At 34.1% G+C, this 20,000-nt stretch overlaps 1 protein-coding gene across 1 annotated transcript in view; it reads right to left on the minus strand.

The window, feature by feature from the left end:
* LOC136833673 (irregular chiasm C-roughest protein-like) overlaps positions 1–16,727 on the minus strand; it is a 99,423-nt gene extending 82,696 nt beyond the window's left edge. Inside the window, exon 1 of the mRNA XM_067095843.1 lies at positions 16,414–16,727. The gene's annotated coding sequence lies outside the window, so the exon portion shown is untranslated. The remainder of the gene's footprint in view (positions 1–16,413) is intronic.
* Between the last annotated feature and the right edge of the window lie 3,273 nt (positions 16,728–20,000).

Consider the following 20,000-nt stretch of genomic DNA (forward strand, 5'->3'; position numbering starts at 1 on the left):
ATCAAAAGTAAGAAACTTCTCAAGATGAGAATCAGAAGTAAGACACTTCTGAATAATTTTAAAAACTGACCTTAATTTCTGAGTCGTAGTTTTCAGCTTACCCAGAATTCTGAAGACAGAAACGTCAGTCGACAGAGCACCTCAGATATTTCCCTTTGTCTGCTTTACTTCGTCATTTCAAATTTAATAATAGTTTTACAATTTTACTTGGAAATGTACCGCTACAAGACACTTCATAAGCTTCAGTTTCATTCTCGACTAACAATTATCCGTGTTTATGTTTACATACGATATAATTCCATGTTTTTATGAGCGAGCAAGTCATTCAGATAACTGTATTACATTAAAATAAAAATTATTTGTTTCCAGAAACTACTATTTAGTCTCAGAAGAAGATAAACATTTCAAGAAATTCATTAGCTTACTCTTCCACAGACCATTTGATCCAACGTAGTCATTATGACGATCTTTCCAAGATGGCGACCCCCAGGGGCTTTCAGGGATCGTTATCTAGAACAAATACTTCTTGGAGGTCATTATCTTTATAATATTTACAGTCTTTTGTTGATGTTTTTTACGGTAATCCCCAACGGGCTGGTACTAAACACCCCTTTAAAGGTTGATACATACCTTGAAACCCTTGGTCACTATCTAGGAAAGATCCCATTACGATGCCTCAGAGATGACTTACGGGAAGACTGTCTAGAATTTCCTGAGTCACTTCGAAGTGAGCAAGAGTCACGTGATGAAAGAACGAGAAGAGGAAACCAAGTTGGTCTCGGGCACGATACATAAGCAGGTCAATTCGTGCGGTGCCCTTAATCATACGATGCACACCGCAGTCCTCACCACAACAGCCATGACGCCACATTTACATAATTAAAGTAAATAGTCGTAAGTTTACCTCTCTCTCTCTCTCTCTCTCTCTCTCTCTCTCTCTCTCAGTGAAGCGCGTAAGATCATCTTTTGAGTCTTAAAATGGTCCGAGCTAGACGTGGCGTATGCTGAGTTTTCTCTCTCTATCACACGTAATTAAAGTAAATAGTCATCAGTTTACCTCGGCCTTCTCTCTCTCTCTCTCTCTCTCTCTCTCTCTCTCTCTCTCTCTCTCTCTCTCTCTCTCTTTCTGTGTGTGTGTGTGTATGACAAGTAAGATAATCTTCCTGATGCTTAAATGTTCCAAGCTAGACGATGAATACTTAACGTGCTCTCTCTCTCGTGCTCTCTCTCTCTCTCTCTCTCTCTCTCTCTCTCTCTCTCTCTCTAGTAGAATCTCTGTATATAGCTAAACGTAAGTTAATCTCTCTCTCTCTCTCTGTTTCTCAAGACTTGGTGAATACTAAACGTATTCTCTCTCTCTCTCTCTCTCTCTCTCTCTCTCTCTCTCTCTCTCTCTCTCTCTCTCTCTCTCTGTTTCTCAAGACTTGGTGTATACTAAACGTATCTTCTCTCTCTCTCTCTCTCTCTCTCTCTCTGTTTCTCAAGACTTGGTGTTTACTAAAACTTGTATTCTCTCTCTCTCTCTCTCTCTCTCTCTCTCTCTCTCTCTCTCTCTCTCTCTCTCTCTCTCTCTCTCTTTGTGTGTCCCAAGCAGGGTACATCATTCCCAAAACTTCTACATTTAGATAAATGGTTCCCTCTCAGCATTCTAACAAAAATGGAAAGTAGTCTCGGCGTCATCTACGTCTCATTTTCATCCATTTTTTGTAATTACAGTCCTTTCCAAATCCGTATTACTGTTGTTGAACACGATATCCTCAAAAACAAGTGAGAAACTGCTCTGCTGACGTCATCTTCTCTTGGCTGGTCTCACGGAAGAGAGTTTGCCAACTCTGTGAGACTACCTCAGGCCTCCCCACTTGGAGATTGGTAATGCTATAAATTAGCTCAGTAGTGTTTGGTTCCTAACTGGGCTTTCAATGGAAGGAATATCTTTAGTTTTAGGCAAATTGGTAAAAGTCCTTTTTAGGTAATGCTGATTGAAAAAAAATTCTCATGAAAAATTATCAGAATGAGATAAAATCAAAAATAAAACTAACGCTCCTGTACCATTTTCTTAAACCATGCTCTAAGATGTAATATATATATATATATATATATATATATATATATATATATATATATATATATATATATATATATATATATATATATATATACATACATACATACATACATATATGTATATGAATATATATTTGTATATATGTATATATATGTATATATATATATATATATATATATATATATATATATATATATATATATATATATATATATATATATATATATATATATATATATATATATATATATATTTTGCTTAATAAAATCGGTAAAAGATTAAGTACATTTTCTCAAACCACCATTACTCCAGGATAGTGCAAGCACTACCTTTTGAACGGAAATTTTATACCAATAGTGATTTAATGTTTCATCACCTCTCTCCTTTTTCTCAAGTTCCAGAGACGTAAAGAATTGATGAATTGATTAAAATTTTAAGATTTGATGACATTTTAGTCTCTGTAGTCTGGTAGCAATTGCTCTCCCCAAAACAGTGAGTAACCTTTCAAAAGAAATTGAATATAAAAGAGTAAGAAAAAATCTATTTTTAGTTTTCGGTAAAAGGAAACTATTGTGCCGGTTTTGTCTGTACGTCCGCGCTTTTTCTGTCCGCCCTCAGATCTTAAAAACTACTGAGGCTAGAGGGCTGCAAATTCTTATATTGATCATCCACCCTCCATTCATCAAACATACCAAATTGCAGTCCTCTAGCCTTGGTAGTTTTTATTTTATTGAAGGTTGAAGTTAGCCATAATCGTGTATCTGGCAACGATACAGGACAGGCCACCACCGACACCGTCGTTAAAGTTTCATGGACCGCAGCTCATACAGCATTATACCGAGACCACCAAGAGATAGATCTATTTTCGATGGCCTTGATTATCCGCTGTACAGAAAACTCGATTGCCCTGAAGAAACCCCGGCGCATTTTTTGCTTGTTCTATCATGGTGTCGTGAAAGGCGGGGCACGTGCTTATCAAATTTCCAAGTAATGCCAAACTTTAGTTTTCTCCAAAGAAATAAACAATAAGAAAATAAAAAAATAGAAAAAGAAACCCGAATTTTCTTCGGGTCGTGTCCAGAGACTATTAGTTTGCGCACAGCGAACCCCCTCGTTTATTCATCAAGCGGAATGAGTTGATTGGACAATTGCGACGATTGCTTAGTGTCAAAGTGATAACAGAGAGATGCATTTTGCGAGATCAGCGGTCAAGCGCTGGCCATGTAAATTATAGGCGCCATTTGTCTTTCAAGATTGATACAAATTACTTCATTGAGTTTACAGTCCTCCCTTTTCGACGGGGCGTCTCTCTCTCTCTCTCTCTCTCTCTCTCTCTCTCTCTTTCTCTGGCTTTATGCCAGTGTTTGCTTGTTTTTTTGTGTTCTTTTGATTTTTATTTTATGTGTTCTCTTCGTGATGCTGTGGCAGTGACAGTAAGATTATATATATATATATATATATATATATATATATATATATATATATATATATATATATATATATATATATATATATATATATATATATATATATATATATATATATATTTATATATGTATGTATGTATATGTATATACATATGTGTGTGTGTATGTGTGTGTACATTGTATTTCCAAGTAGCAAAACAGCTGCAGTATTATGTATATATTCATAACTTATTAATGTATACAACGAAAATTATATCTGATAATAAATTACACAGAAAAAAATGTGAGGTACCAAAGAAAAAATAAAAGGAAAAACAATATTCTGTTTACACCTTACAAGAAGTCATATAGCCGGAGCTGTTTTACAACTGTATTAATACTAAAATATAAAAACGTTTATTTATGAACGCCCATAATCAAAACTTGGGATTTGTAGTCATTTTTTATCTTCATTTATTTGTTTATTTATTTTGATTGATTCATGTAAATGCCGTCTACCACTGGTTAAGCTGTGTTCCAGAAAACGTGAGCCACTAAATTCAATTTCCGTTGACCAGTTTTAACAAACGCCAACATCTATGTCTCTATCATGAAGACTACGGTATATTCTCAGTTGATGACCTGTGACCTGGCACTGTGCTATTCTGGTATCTAAGCAGAATAAAGAAATTGACACTGCAAAACTAGTCCCCGCAGAAGGGCAGTGCAGTCAGTGCCCCTCAGGCGGTGCACTGTAGGCATTACTTTAGGTTCTTTGCAGCGTCCCTTCGGCCCCCGGCTGCTACCCCTTTCATTCCTTTCACTATACCTCCATTCATATTCTCTTTCTTCCATCTTGCTATCCAGCCTCTCCTAACAATTGTTTCACAGTGCAACTGCGAGGTTTTCCTCCTGTTACACCTTTCAAACCTTTTGCTGTCAATTTCCGTTTCTGTGCTGAATGACCTCATAGGTCCCAGTGCTTGGCCTTTGGCCTAAATTCTATATTCAGCTCAGTTCTATAAGGTCACAGGGATATACTTCTAGAGCCAATTTAAGGCCCAAGTACTAGAAACTCTTTTTATGGATGCTTCTTAACCCCTTCCACTGTGAATAATTTTTTCCATTGGAATTTCGTATAAGATCAATTAAAACGTTTTAAAAAGCATAATATTAAAAAATGAATGGCGTGCATTCTTTTATCCTTCGCTTTGATCTTAATCGTCCACTAAAATGAAATCGTGTATGTTTATTGACGTGAATCATAAATATGTATGACAGATTACCTTTACTAAAGGCATTTTACTCCATCAATAATTCCCCCTCTCTCTCTCTCTCTCTCTCTCTCTCTCTCTCTACTCCAGCTCATGCTCCTTAACATATCTTCATTGTTCACAAATTATATACACCACACACTGATAAATGTATTCAGCAAAGAAAGAAACAGCACAAATAAAGTCTACTATTTTATCCCTTTTACAAAATGTAATTGCTCTATGTACACATACTACAACTATTAGTCTCGTCTTGAACAAATAAACAAATAAAATAGTTGGGCCATTGTAAGTCTGGTGCATTACAACGATGTGGCATTCTTGCACTCTGGTGTCCGAGTGCAAAGATCGAGAGTGTAACTGGTACCATAGTATCTACGGTTGTTCTTGAAACATTATTTCTATTGTATTGATTTGCAAAAAGTGAAGACGTCATGGTTAACGTTTTACAGTACTTTTTTTTTTTACTTGTGGAGATCCTTGATAAATAATAATAACAGGCTCGTTTATGCTAGGCAGCTGACTAAGGATATTGATAATGTAATTAAAATATAATGATATTTAGATATAATATGGTGTTCATTATTCAATAATGTTCTTTTAAGTAAAAATCCAGTTATGGATAAGAGTAAAACTGCATCTATCAAAACACAAAGATGATAAATATGGAAGCTTTCAACCGTTGGCTGAAGATTACCGTCGTTCAAACGGTCGAAAGCGTACATTTTAATCATTTTTTGTATTTTGATAAATATAGTCTTACTCATATACATAACTGTGGATTTTTACTTATTGTTTCTGGTCTCAGTATAGTGATGCGCTATTGATAATGTTTTCTTTATAAATGTTTTGTTAGACTGCAGCGTCAAATAATTTCTCTCTTCATTTGCTTTACAAGGGGAAAGAATCACATGTCCTTGTACTTATTCAGTACAGCATTATGACGTTACATACGAAAATTTACCTAATTAATCTCAAGAGAATGTTCTCCTGTTTGCATTTAAATTTTCTCTTTGAATATTTTCCATGTAAAAAATCACTGATATTGAAAAGGATGATTATAGTTTCGTAAAGGTTTCTGACATATCCTAAGATTCCTCGTTTTAGTTTTCTGTTAAAGAAAACTATTGTCTGTCCGTCCGCACTTTTTTGTTCCCACTTTTTCCTGTCCGCCCTCAGATCTTAAAAGCTAGTGAGGCCAGAGGGCTGCAAATTGGTCTGTTGATCATCCATCCTCGAATCATCAAACATACCAAGTTGCAGCCTTCTAGCCTCAATAGTTTTAACTTTATTTAAGGTTAAAGTTAGCCATAATCGTGCGTCTGGCAAAGATATAGGCCAGGCCACCACCGGACCATGGTTAAAGATTCATGGACCGCAGCTCATACAGCATTTATACCGTACCGAGACCACCGAAACAGATCTATTTTCGGTGGCCTTGATTATACGCTGTACAGAAAATTCGATTGCGCCGAAGAAACTTTTGCGCATTTTTTACTTGTTTATTTTATAATGTGTGTTTCTATTGTCGTCTTTTATTCATCACAGAAGAAACTTGCCCAAATAATTTCACGTGTCACTTGACTGACTGTTTTGATGCTGTTGTCTGTAATTTCTGCTGTTGACTGAAATTGTTCTCTCTTTCTGTTTTTCTTTCTTTGTGTTGTGTGTGAGTTATAGTTGGGTGTGCATGTTATCACTTATTACTGACATACATGCATACATTCATACATACATAAATATGCTTTCGTTCGTGCACATGAAAGTTCTCATAGGTAAACATGCATATAAAAAGGTATTTATGTATGCAAGTATTTTTGTATATGTATACATATGTGTGTATATATATGTGTATGTATACACACACATATACACACATATACATATAGGCCTATATATATATATATATATATATATATATATATATATATATATATATATATATATATATATATATATATATTATAATGTAAAGTTGATGTATATGTATATACATCCAAATGGTTGGAATTTGACCGTCTATCTGTTCTTTCCGTTGGGAGAGTCGGTAAGGTATGCTGTCGCCTAGCACTCGCTTTAGGCCCGAAAAATTCAAGTCTCCGACCGGCTAATGAAGAATTATATATAATTTATTTCTGGTGATAGAAATTCATTTCTCAGTATAATGCTGTTCGGATTTCACAATAAGCTGTAAGGTCCCGTTGCTAGGTAACCAATTGGTTCTTAGCCACATTAAAATAATATTCTTTAACCATTCCCCGGTTGAAAGGCCAGCCCTAGGAGAGCTGTTAATCAGCTCTGTGGTCTCTCTCTCTCTCTAATATAAACTTAACTGTATTATAAATGACCAAAGTCCCATTTTATAATGGTAGCCCGGGCAGGTGCCTAATGTTATAATTTCAATCATTTTTGTAAGTTATTCTTGCTGTATTTTTTTCTTTTATGAAAATGTTATATCTGTGGTTTAAAATTCACCGTGTGTGTTAGTGTATATATATAATATATATATATATATATATCATATTCTATATAGCGTCCCTATCGGCCCCTATATATATATATTCATATATACTATATATTCATATTATCTTTCTTCCCTTTCAGACCTACCTTCTCTCATGCATGCTTTCAAGCGCTGAATGACCTCTGCTTCCAGTATCTTTTCCAAACTCATGTTAATTCTCTGAGCTTTGATTTATAAAACGATTGATATTCTTTTAAGACCCAGTTGCCGTTTGAAAGCTGCTTCCACAATAACAAGCACACATAGTTAATTGGCTCTCTCTCTCTCTGGATGACGTCATTGACATCTTGATCGTTTTATAATGGTAGACGGACGAATTTAGTCCGTTTCTTTATTCAACCATTTTTGTACGTATTTCTTGCTTTTTTTTTTTGTTAAAATGTTCACCTCATCTCAAGTTTGATATCCCCGCAACGCCGAAATTTACGTTACAATCAGTGTTCCATGAATTTATTCATGTAATTCTGTATGTCATTTCTCATATCCAAGTTCTATGCAGCGTTCCTTCTGTCCCTAGCTTCAACCCCTTTCATTCCTTTTACTGTACCTCCATTCAAATTATCTTTCTTCCCTCCCTCTATCCACAACTCTCTTAACAAATATTTCATAATTGCAAAACTGCTTTGAATCAGTTTTTCCCATCTTCTGTTTCTTTTCATTCTTTCCCAGACCTTTAATCTTTTTTTATACAATTTTCTTTTCATATCTGAATGACATCATAGGTTTTTGCTTTCTTTTTAGCTCAGTTTGAACTTTATATTCATTTCAATTCTAGGTCTTGATTCTTCATAACAGGAACGATTATGGTCACCTATATCGTTTAAATCACATCGTATTCTCTGTTGCCTAAGCAATTAATTAGGAAGACTATACTAGTTTAATTGGCTGTAGTTATCAGTCGTTTTGTTTTGTATAGAATAGCAAAGTTATCTCAAAATATTGTTTGACATCTTGAAGAGTTTCAGTAAATGGGTAAAACTTAATTAGACACAGTTTATAGATGCATAAACAAAACTATAATAAATATATATATATATATATATATATGATAAACAATAACCCTGTAAATGTAATCATTTCCCGGATAAGAGACCTCAGCAAATTTAAACAGTCATGCAATGTGTTGGCCTTTTCAAACAATGATCTTCCATGAATTTATTCATTAATTCATATGTAACAGCTTTTTTATCATTTATCATCCTTAATATATACATATATATCTCTCTATATATATATATATATATGATATATATATATATATCTCTATATATATATATATATATATATATATCTCTCTCTCTCTCTCTCTCTCTCTGAAAAATTAGATTATGATTTTTATTGGTAAACATTACGGAGCAGTCTCAATCAGTCCCCATTCTTTAAACATTCTTCTGTCTTGTTTTTCTCTTTCCTAAAATTTAATCTTTCTCAGGTTTGATATTATACTAAGATTTTCTTCCTTCATATCTGATCTGGGTCAATTATTTTTTTACTGTTCTTTTTTTAACTCAGTTTACTTTTCTCATATTCAAATTCTACCTCTTAATTGAATTTCTTTCATAATTGCAAGAAAATATAGTACCACGATTTAACCATATCCATCTCAACACAACTATATTCTTGTTACGTTCCAAGATTATACCATTTGAACCCCCCAAAAAATATCAATGGTGTTGTTTTTGTAAAGTGAATCATTTTGTCTTTATCTCCCACAAAATTCCATTTGCCTTAAGAGTTTCAGTAACTTAAAACTTTTAGACAAAGTTTATTACGCGTGCAATAAGCAAAACTATAATAAAGTTCATATGGTCGCATAAGCATAAGCGTGTATGTGAATAAACAATTACCCTCTGGTAATCTGATCTACGATAATTTCCCGGATAAGGAGACCTCAGGCGAGTTTAAACTTTTTATGACAACGTGTTGACCTTCCTTCAAACAATGATAATCTCACCCCTGATATATATTATACATATATATTAAGTACATTGTAACAGCTTTTTTATGCATTTATCATCCTCCATCTACTCTCTCTCTCTCTCTCTCTCTCTCTCTCTCTCTCTCTCTCTCTTTATATATATACTCTGATAAAATGAAATGGTTAATTTATTACTCTCTCTCTCTCTCTCTCTCTCTCTCTCTTTTTCATTATTCTGATAAAATGAAATCTGGTAATTGTTTTTTTACTCTCTTTTTCTCTTTTACTTTTCTCATATTCTCGTTCATTTATAACTAGTACTCTGATAAAATTTGAATGGTAATTCTTTAATCTCTCTCTCTCTCTTTTTCTCTTGAATCTCTTCTCTCTCTCTCTCTCTCTCTCTCTCTCTCTCTCTCTGTTAGTATTCTGAAAAATTTTGAAATGTAAAGATTGTACTCTCTCTCTCTACTCTCATATTTGTTAGTGTGTCTGATAAAATAAATGGTAATTCGATCTCTCTCTCTTCTCTCTCTCTCTCTCTCTCTCTCTCTCTCTCTCTCTCTCTCTCTCTCTCTCTTCAAACTCTGTTAATATTCTGATAAAATGAAATGGTAGTTGTACTCTCTCTCTCTCTCTCTATTGTTAGTACTCTGATAAAATGAAATGGTAATTCTACTCTCTCTCTCTCTCTCTCTCTCTCTCTCTCTCTCTCTCTCTCTCTCTCTGTTAGTATTCTGATAAAATGAAATGGTAATTCTACTCTCTCTCTCTCTCTCTCTCTCTCTCTCTCTCTCTCTCTCTCTCTCTCTCTCTGTTAGTATTCTGATAAAATGAAATGGTAATTGTACTCTCTCTCTCTCTCTCTCTCGTTGTTAGTACTCTGATAAAATGAAATGGTAATTCTACTCTCTCTCTCTCTCTCTCTCTCTCTCTCTCTCTCTCTCTCTCTCTCTCTCTCTCTCTCTCTCAGTAGTCAGTATTCTGATAAAATGAAATGGTAATTCTTTGTTACAGTTAAACAAATGCAAAGGAACTCCAGTTAAAAATATTTCCTCTTGCTCAACAAACTTTAGAACAGTAAGTTAAAGAATATTTTGTTTAATCATTCACTTTGTATTCTCTCCTTTATCGCCTATCTTTTTGTCATCTAGTTGTTTTAGGTTATAATTTTAATTTACATATGTTTATACAATGGAATGATAAATGTAAATGTACGTTTTTATTTGCCTGAGAAAATATCTTACATGAATAAATTTTAAAATGAACAAAGAGTAATCTCTCTCTCTCTCTCTCTCTCTCTCTCTCTCTCTCTCTCTCTCTCTCTCTCTCTCTCTCTCTCTCTCTCTTTATTTTCTTACTGAGAAATGCCTCTTGGTGAGTCATAGGTTCATTTCTTTGTGTACACAGTAACTATTGTATCTTTTTTTTTATTGTAGGCAGGATTATGGGTTATAACTGGCATCTGTAAAGCATCTATAAATAATTTTTTTTTTGCAGATATTCAGGGTCACATGTTTTTTCATTCAAGGTCACATGTAATCCGTGAAAATGACCCAGCATGCAATCTTCTATATATAAAAAAGTCGAGGCACGGCAGCGGCCTTGCTAATGCAGCCATCCCTTCTCCATGATATACATATATATATATGTATATATATATTTTTATATATATATATATGTATTATATATATACATATATATGTATGTGTATGTATATATGTAAATATGTAAATATATATACATTTACATATATGTATATACATATATAAATATGTATATACTGTATATATATATATATATATATATATATATATATATATATATGAGTGAGAGAGTGAGAGAGAGAGAGAGAGAGAGAGAGAAGAAGAAGAGAGAGAGAGAAGAAAACTTACCATTTCCATCTTCGGATGTGACTTTAGGAATGTACCTTTCACCCCAATATTTCTGGATGAGGGAGCTAGCCCACCATAAAAGAGTAACTACCAGGTGCATAAGTCACTTCTTAGGCCAAAAGAGACACAATGAATATTAATGGAAAAGTATAACATCAATCTACATCGCCCGGGAACCGAACCACGTATCTCTCACTGGGGAAGAGTCCGAGCCAACCGCTGGACCACAAAAGTACCCCACGCCTACTCCAAACACTCACACACATAGATAGATACAAAGTAGATTGACAGACAGTGATATAAGTCTATCTCTCATCCTAAAATAATATCACATTTAATTAACACATGTTGATAACATCCCGAAGAGAAACTTCCACTTACTGGATTGACGCAGCATTAGGGAATATTGCCATTTCTCAGAAGCTAAGCTTGAGAAAATTTGAAAACGCCGTGTGACAGCTGTTGCCCAAAGCCGCGAAAATAATCATGAAACCCCAAACCGCAATCTGGGTTTAGTGTTTCTCCTTTTTACTTCTTCGTTTTTATTTTGAGGGCGGATGAGATAAAGTCTGTGTCAACAGTGTTTTACTGTTGGGTTTTTAGAAAACGATGGACATTTGTGTCGTAAGTCTGTAAGGCTTCGATGTCTTGGTCTGGATGTTTGTGTGTCAGCTTTTATTTGGGAGGGGATTGCTAGGGGTGCTATTATAGCTCTTCTTCTAGTAATGTTGATGTTTACATTTATTTTGCTTTCTGCATAGTGATCATAATTACCCTAGTGTCGTCTTCTCCTTCTTCTTCTTCTTCTTCTTCTTCTTCTTCTCTTTAGCTTATTCCCGGGTCGGGGTCGCTGTTTTTAATGAGCCTTTTCCAGTTTCTATATTGAATGGCTCATTTCATAATTGGTTTTAGCAGATGCTGTATCCTTCCTGACTTCAACCTCTCTTCTTCTTCTTCTTCTTATTCTTCTTCTTCTTCTTCTTCTCTCTAGCTTATTCCCCGGTCGGGATCGTTGTTTTTAATGAGTCTTTTCCAGTTGTCTCCATGTTGAACGGCTCACTTCATAATTGGTTTTAGCAGATGTTTTACGGACAGATGCCCTTCCTAATTTCAGCCCTCCCAATTTATCCGGACTCTTGGGATCGGCAGTGAATATATTATATAAATTATAAATTTCTTAACCATTGCTGATTCAGTTTTCCAATTACAAATAAAAAAGGTTTACTTGAGAAATTGGGAAAATAAGAAAATCATTTACTTGAGAACTTGAGAAGATAATATCTTTTACTTGAAACTTGAGAAAATAGCACATTAATTTTTTATAGAACTTGTGAAAATAACAAAATATTTTACTTGAGGGCGTGAGAAAATAAAAAAGTTCAGAACTTCAGAAAATAAAAAAAAAAAATTGAGAAGTTAAAGAAAATAACAAAATCTTTAACTAGAGAACTTGAGAAAAAAAAAATTCAGAATTTGAGAACATAAAAAAAAAGTTTGAAAAGTTGAGAAAATAAAATCTTTTACTTGAGAACTTGAGAAAATAGCAAATATTTTACTTGGGAACTTGAGAATTTTTTTAAAAACTCAGAACTTGAGAAAATAAAACAAAAAATTTTGAGAACGAGAAAATAACAGAATCTTTTACTTTAGAACTTGACAAAATAAAATAAATCGAGAACTTGAGAAAATAAAAAAAAAAAAAATTTTTTTGAGAACTTGAGAAAATAAAAAAATCTTTGACTTAACATAAAGAAACTTGGGAAAATACTTTCCTCAGATGACCACAGGAGCTCGCAATGGCAGACCTCATTCCTCGTGGTCAGTGAACATTTATATAAGATTGGACGTAATTGTACACATCGCGTGTCTGCCGGCACATTATCACAAACACTTGCGGCACCATCTTGCCGTCAAGTGACTGTTTAACCTTCTTGAACGAAATTAATAGTCATATTTAAGAAGACTTCTCTTCGTGTTTAAAGAACACTATTTTTGCCGCGTCCCTGTCGGGGTAGAATTGGAGGTGCCACTTCGTGTATTTTTTTTAGGGGGTGGGGGGTTGTTTCAGAGTTTGGTGTCATGCGTAATTTGTCCATCAGCTTGTACGTTACTCTGCATGACGAATGTAATTTTTTTTTTTTTTTTTGCTTTTATTCTGATTTTTCGTCAGCTAACGTTTTCACTTTTAGAGAGAGAGAGAGAGACTATCTTCATTAAAATTTAACATTTGTTCATTAGCGTGTACGTTACTCTACATGATGAATGTAATTTTTTCTGCTTTTATTCTGAATTTTCGTCAGCTAACTTTTCTCTTTTTTCTACTCCTAGAGAGAGAGAGAGAGAGAGAGAGAGAGAGAGAGAGAGAGAGAGAGATCTTCAACATTTTGTTCATTAGAGATGAACGTAATTTTTTCTTTTTACTCTGAGACATGCCCTAACATATCTTCATTAAAAATTTAACATTTGTTCATTAGCTTGTACATGATGAACGTAATTTTTTTTCTTTTACTCTGAATTTTCATGCCCTAACATTTTAACTTTTCTCTGCTCCTAGAGAGAGAGAGAGAGAGAGAGAGAGAGAGAGAGAGAGAGAGACTATCTTCATTAAAATTTAACATTTGTTCATTAGCTTGTACATGATGAACGAATTTTTCTTTTACTCTGAGCCCTAACATTTTAACTTTTCTCTGCTCCTAGAGAGAATCTATCTTCATTAAAATTTAACATGATACACTATTCCTTCTCAAAGTAGCAGTTAAGTTCCTCCTAATTTAACCTAAGAAACAGCAAAAAAAGAAAAAAAAGAAAGGTAATTAGCAGCCTTCCCAGACTTAACTAGGATCTGTGAATGAAGGAAATTACATCCTTCTCTAGGCCACATAAATTATCCTACGTGAAAGGACTACGAAGTAGGACTTAAGTGTTCTGTTTGTGCTCTTCAGAACAAAAGCTCTGTGCCTTAATACTTGCATTTCCTCAGAGACCTTCTTCTAGCATTTGTACGAACCCTACTTCCAAAATAGACTGTTGCATGTAATAATTTGCAATGTCATAATCCGCATACGGCAACGTGAGTTTTGCAGATGGTGAAGAAAGTTAAAATTTCCAGTGACTTATTCAAGAAATGCTGTGACTGTTAAAATGAATGCGGTTTTAAGCAGCAATTAACAGCCACTCTGAAAGTGAACAGTCATTCTATTTATAAAATAAACATGAGAGCCTTCTCGTTTGTGTATTATATATATATATATATATATATATATATATATATATATATATATATATATATATATATATATATTATATATATATATATATATATATATATATATATATATATATATATATATATATATATATATATATATATATATATATATATATATATATATATATATATATATATATATATATATATATTTATATAGAGAGAGAGAGAGAGAGAGAGAGAGAGAGAGAGAGAGAGAGAGTCCTTTGTAGTTCATTTTCATAATGCTAGTAATGAAATAATATAAATATGTCCTCACGATATTTATGTATTTAAGTGTCCTCTCCCAGTTCCAGGTAAACAAGTTTGCACTATTTGAATCACATATACTTATTTCATCGTCCACTTATTTCATTCCTGATGGTGCATTGAAGATGTTGACTGAGTGGGAGATTGCTGTTCAGTTGTTTATGGGAAGAATGCCCTTATACCTTACTACAGGTGTCTTCGTTTTCCTTTTTTTATCTTATAACACAAGGCCATATTGTCCCTCCTAAAGCAGGAATTACATTGATAAGCGTAATTGTTACCTTAGATAATCGGTCAAAATCTCGTAAAATTCTGTCATTCTTGAATCTGATGATAATCTCATTTTCAGTCAGACAGACAGTTGTCATGAAGGCGCTTCATTCAGCGTAATACTTTTTTTGTCCCAGATGTAAAAGTTAAGAAATAGAATAATTCAATGTTTTTAAAGAACTTAATTCAAGTTACACCATTTGAAAAATGGTGGCCAGTCCCCATAGAGTTTATCGAAAAAAAAAAATTTTCCCAACTGGTTACCAGCTTTTGAAAATATCTGGTTCCACCCCGTAGAGTTATATGTGGGGGAACTATCACAGTTGCCGATGCAGAATCTAAAGTTAACCCTTTCATACGTACAGGTACGTGAGACTCTAGGTTACAACTGGATTAAGATACTCAATTCGGTGATGATACTTGTTAATTGCCGTATTTGCTATTCGCTCAAAACAGTCGTTAATTTAAACACTTTTTTCATTTTTATTTTCCTTTAAAACTCAGAAGAGATATGTTTAAAAAAAAATCAGGGACTAAGAAACATGGCGCCCTCGATACCATGCACCACGGAAAGGCATCACGTAATGCAAAAGAAATTTATGTTGCCACCGGATTTGCTCTGTGTAAACCTGGACTGTATTTCTCAAAAAAAAAAAAAAAAACAAACAAACAAACACACACAAACATGTTGCTGAAGTAATGCTACAACAGATAGAGGATCTATAAATTAGAATATCATAACCCCAATAATTATGTATTAATGAATCAGTAATAAAATATATAATTTTTATCAAACATTTCAGTTGCATTCTATAGATATAGAAATGGAATTTGTTGTGGTTAAGTTTAGGATATTGTATTTTCAATACTCAACCCGTTATTGAACCTTCATCGATTCAAAAAATACCTGTACTCGTATAATGTGAAGATGTATCATAAAAGACCCTATTAGAAATTTAAGCTCAAAATTTAAGAAAATTAAGTATGACGTAAATACTATTAATTCTTGCTGAAAAGTCAAGCTCTAGTATATATACTACAGCACCTTTAGGATAAATTTATTTTAATAATAATAATAATAATAATAATAATAATAATAATAATAATAATAATAATAATAATAATAATAATAATAATTTATTATTAATAATAATAATAATAATAATATTATTATTATTCAGTATACACTTATCTTTAGGATAAATTTATTATTATTATTATTATTGTTATTATTATTATTATGAACAAAAGAACACTAACCAAAGATGATGACTTCATGACAGTGAAATACGACTTTTCTTTTAGAAGTAAAAATTATATATTTCATGCACCTTTCAAGCGCAATTCCTTCGAGTCTTTTCTTGACCCACTTATTATTATTAACAGATCTTTAACAGGTAAATGACTGCTATCCTGAAAAGAAAAACATTCCGCTGCCATCTCTTGGCGGTATGCCTTTGTGTACTTGTAGATCATTGCAAAATATCAACAAAGGTATAAAAATTATCTCAGTATATTGTCGGTAAATCTGTTCATATACTCACCATAAACTTCGGAATATTCGTCTTATAAGTCGTCACAGGAGAGAAATTTCATACACTTTTTTTTTTTTTGCTTTTCAATTCTTGGATTTGCTTATATACTCAAAATTCCATTGAAGAGAAACAGAAAAAAAAAATCACTGAACACTTAAGAGACAAACAACAGTTGCTGTAGCAATGTATTTGCGCTATTGCAGAATCTGTCGAGAAAGAGCCGTTTTAAGAAGAAGGCACACACTCAGAGAGAGATATAGATCCACAGGGCATCCTCGAGAGTAACAGAGCAGTGTTCCCTCCACAGTGTTCCGACCCAAACTGACCCCGTGCGTCGCGCTCGCGCTCAGCCAGTCCCGCGACTCGAAGCGCGGACCCCCAGTAAGGGCGTGAGTTGACGGTTGTCTTTTAGCAATTTTTGTTTTCGCGTCAAACGGCGCCGCGAAGGGCAAGATTCTGGTCCTTTGCCCGACCGGAAAATTTATCAAAATCGTATGAACGATTATCGTTACCTTTATGATATTTGGAAGCGTCATTCGTTCTGTAAAATGAACGAAAGTATTCGAAACTTGGGCGCGGGTAATGATCCCGTCGGCACCGAGAGAGAATGAACACGATTTGGCACATGGCACCGAAGTCTGGCACAGTTTCTCGTCTCGTTTTCAAGCAGTTTTGTCATTCCGTGTCCTTCCTGCGTCTTCTCATCATAAATTAGCCAACATTATAAATAAATCATTCAAATAAGAGAATATATTAACCCAGAGGGCCTTCAAAATCGGACACGGGGCGCTGAAAATCAGGACAAAAGGTGCATGGTCCAGCGATCGCTGTCTCCACCCTGTGCAAGTTGGCACCAGGAGGGGAAAAGGCCGAAGCTATTCCTGTCTGTCTGGGTTTTAAGGACGCGAATGCCCTTAGTTTATCTTGAAGGCGTTTCGTCATCCCGGTGGCGAACAAATTGAAAGCTAATACACATCTACTCTCCATTCTTTGATGACGGCCGTACAGGAGATAAAATATACACCCCCGCCTCTCTCTCTCTCTCTCTCTCTCTCTCTCTCTCTCTCTCTCTCTCTCTCTCTCTCTCTCAGTATCTATCTTTTAACTTTTTTCACATTTGCCACATGTTTGCACTTAAGAACATAACGTGAATGTTCATGTTTTAGGTTGCTCATGTTAAAACTTTTTTCAATATGGCTGAGTTTTCTTCCTTTCATCTTAACAAATTGCACTATGCATTGACCTTAAGTATTGTAACGCAGAGAAGTTACTGCTTACTAGAAGTTATAGGAAAATAAAGATATGGCAGCATTTCATGTGAGATATCATTATGCTAATTATACCTCTTAAGAATCATAGCGAGGTTACTACGTGAATTTTATTTCATCGCTTGAAACAAAACGAGACAGATCAATTGTCTCTATTGCAACAATAAAATTATTCTTTTTTAATCTACAATCCTTTAAAAATTTTAATGGCCATGCTTATGAACTTCCATTACTTCTCTACCTCATTTATTGTAATTACGTTTCAGAGTGTTTCATTTAATCTTTCTGATAAAATTGAATCTTACTGATTTCTAGATTCGGATTATCTGTTCAAAAAGTTCATGAAGTTATCAATTGCTGGGTAAAAGTTTTACAAAATTTTAATACTACGTTCTTATACAGACAGTTGGTCATAATTTTTGCATTTCTGATGTCAAATGTTAATTAGGGAAGAAAACTAACGTCATTACCGATTTAGAATACCAACGTCATTACGTCACTCAGTTTTTTAATAGTATATCATTAATTTGATAATGTCATGTGACGTCACAAGGAAGTAGACAGGCACTGAAGCTATATATATGTATATATATATACTCGTATATGTATATATATATATATATATATATATATATATATATATACATATATATACACATATATATACATATATATACACATATATATATATATACACATATATACATATATATATATATATATATATATATATATATATATATATATATATGTATACATACATACATACATACATATATATATATAAATATATACATATATATATATAATTATATATTTATGTATATATACACGTATGTGCGTGTGTGCGTGTGTATGTGTGCACATGAGTCGAGTTAATACAGTATCTATAAAATGTATTTGGTCACACACCAACCTTAAATTAATGGACCACCTACCGCCGTTAATCTGTGCCTCTCATTTTTATTTATCACGAACAAACAAGCAAACAAAAATGTGGCACTGATCAACGAAGGTAGCGTTGCGTCACAGAGGCGGCGTCGTGGGCCAAACCAACCTGCCGAAAAAAAAAAAATAGGGGTTAACAGTATCGCCGAAGAAATCTCATCATAAACTGCGTTATCTCACGCCCTGTGACGCCACTTTTCATTCGGAAGTCTTCCGGAAATGTGGAAATCGTCAGTCGCCTCTTTATTTTAGGCCGTTTCATTTACGCCGTATGCCCTTCCTGATCTCTCTCTCGGAGGGGGATAGTGCCGTCAGTGCACCTAATGCGGTGCACTGTAGGCGTTACTTAAGGTTCTTTGCAGCGTGCCCTCGGCCCCTAGCTGCAACCCCTTTCGTTCCTCTTACTGTATCTCCTTTCATATTCTCTTTCTCCCATCTTACTCTCCACCCTCTCCTAACAATTGGTTCATGGTGCAACTGCGAGGTTTTTCTCCTGTTACACCTTTCAAAACCTTTTACTGTCAATTTCTGTTTCAGTGCTGAATGACTTCTTAGGTCCCAGTGCTTGGCCTTTGGCCTAAACTCTATTTTCAGTTCAGTTCAATTCAATTCAGCCTTTCTGATCTTTCCGTTTAAGCCTCGTGTGGCTCTTTTTGATACAGTTATTAAGATCGCTTTTTTTTTTTGATAAGTGGTATTTCGAAATTTTCTCTTTTTTATTTTTTTTTTTCTATTTCGTAGGTATTTCGAAATTTTCCTCTGCTATTCACAGTGTTTTATCAGCTAATACTGCTGAAATATTTAAAGATTTTTCAAGACAGAGTCAGTTATTGAATACCCATTATTGACCTAAAATAGGCAGTAGGAGATGTGGCAACATATTTGCCCCGTTTTAGTTTTCTGTAAAAGAAAACTATTGTGCCGGCTTTATCTGCCCGTCCGCACTTTTTTCTGTCAGCATTTTTTCTGTTCGCCGTTAGATCTTAAAAACTACTGAGGCTAGAGGGCTGCAAATTGGTATGTTGATCATCCACCTCCAGTCATCAAACATACCAAATTGCAGCCCTCTAACCTCAGTAGTTTTTATTTTATTTAAGGTTAAAGTTAGCCATTATCGTGCGTCTGGCAACAATATAGGCCAGGCCACCACCGGCCCGTGATTATATCGAGGCCACCGAAAGATAGACCTATTTCGGTGGCCTTGATTATACGCTGTACAGAAAACTCGATTGAGCCGATGAAATTTCGGGATATTTTTCACTTGTTTCTATATAATAATTTAAGAACGATTTAAGACAACAACCATTTCCAACTTCGTATATTTATCACGAACTGGTGATAAATATTTTATTCGGTGTAATAATCAAATAGGATCTTTTT

This window comes from Macrobrachium rosenbergii, chromosome 52 (assembly GCF_040412425.1).
Source record: "Macrobrachium rosenbergii isolate ZJJX-2024 chromosome 52, ASM4041242v1, whole genome shotgun sequence".
NCBI lineage: Eukaryota > Metazoa > Arthropoda > Malacostraca > Decapoda > Palaemonidae > Macrobrachium > Macrobrachium rosenbergii.